A 1,756-nucleotide genomic window follows, 5' to 3' on the forward strand; every position below is an offset into this window, starting at 1 on the left:
ACCTGTCCAGGGTGGGTGACCCYGCCTCTCGCCCGGAACGTTAGCTGGAGATGGGCACCAGCAACCCTCCCGACCCCACAAAGGGACAAGGGTGTAAGAAAATGGATGGATGGRTACTCTTGTGCATTTTTATTCTACTGCCTTTTACACTGAAGCAATTAAATAAAATCATTCCTGCCTAGCATCCTGGGCAAGGACAGTGTTATCTATGTGTGTCATTTTATAGCATAATCAACTATGTTGACTTCAGTTGTTTAAAAGTGCCACATGTATCAAATACAATGAAATTTACTTCCTGATAAAACGCCTTGAAATTGGATTTCTGTTTCTTTAAAAACTCCTGTTCCTTCTGAAACTCTGTCTTCAGGAAGTCACCACAACATGGCTCCTCCATTAACCTTTTAACAATGTTTTTACCAGCGTTGCACTGAGAAGTAGCTCATCTGATGAGCTCTGCTGATGCGCAGYTCAACCAGGTGTTTGCCAATTGAAGGAACTGAGTTGGGATTGCAGGAGAGGGCTGCTCTGCAAGGCAGTAGCTCCGAAGGTTGGAAACTGCAGCTCTGACAACAAATTGCCCCAGGATTTACTGCAATAAATATTATTGTTTTGCTACMATTTTAATGTAATGTAATAGTAATGGCATAATAATGCAAGTACRCCATCAGAAAGATGGTAAACTTTCATTCCTGACAAAAATGTAACACTCACACTGGAAGACATTTTAACTAAACGAGCAACGCAACAGAAAGGACAAATAAAATGGAGCTTCTGTGAACAAAATTCCCCTTCAAAAAAAAAGTCCCTTAAAAAAAGGGACTAGTTGAGATCAGACTGAAAGCTTTTGTCATTTGTAAAGAGAGRGCSACGAGAAAAACAATTATRCAAATGGAAATTATCCATCTTGTTTTAAATTGGAATGTGATTAATTGATTATTGTGACAGGCTTAATCAAAGGGTGAGAGTTGTGAGTTTAGCCAGAGTTAAATAAAAGGCCGACCCTGGAAGAAAACCATAATGGAGCCTGGAAAACCTCCAAAACAGACGGGTTTAGATCAGGAGTGTTCAAACGTTTTGGGCCAAAATCATCAGGCGAAAACTACTAAAAAAAAATAAATAAGATCCAACAAATAAAGTAGACAGACTTTTTTTTTTCCATCATACACCGACAGAATGTTGCACATTTTCTGTATTATAAGAAAGACATCATTTTCTAATTCCTTTAGGCCCAGTTTGATACATTTATTTGGTCACTTTCTTTCAAAATGCTTGCTATAGTTAGCCAAGTTTAATAAATTAGATTAAAGCTGATTTGGGTGCAGAAAAGTCGACTTCTCTGTAAAAGTCTCAGGATAGACGTGGCTGTGCTTATAAAAGTTTGGTTATTAAAAGACAAATACTTAACATTTTCCATTGCACAAAAAACATCTGTAATTATTTTACCCTGATTTAAAATTAAAAGTTTAATTTGCATCGTTCTTGTTGGGGTTAGGGCACAAAAGCTCAGTCCAAGGGCCACAAATGGCCCCCAGGCCGCACTTTGAACACCCCTTGTTTAGTTAAATAATCCGATTGAGTCTTGAAATGTGACGATGGACGACCTCAGTCTACCTACAAATCATCTGGTGTGTGCAAAGCTGCATGCCACATTAAACCTCATCTGCAAATAAGACGTAATGAAATAAGAGATGATGAAAACTCTTCATCCTTGCATTTTGCTCTCATGCTCCACTAGGTGTTGGTTTTCTGCATGTAG

This window comes from Poecilia reticulata, unplaced genomic scaffold (genome assembly GCF_000633615.1).
Source record: "Poecilia reticulata strain Guanapo unplaced genomic scaffold, Guppy_female_1.0+MT scaffold_1098, whole genome shotgun sequence".
Classification (NCBI taxonomy): domain Eukaryota; kingdom Metazoa; phylum Chordata; class Actinopteri; order Cyprinodontiformes; family Poeciliidae; genus Poecilia; species Poecilia reticulata.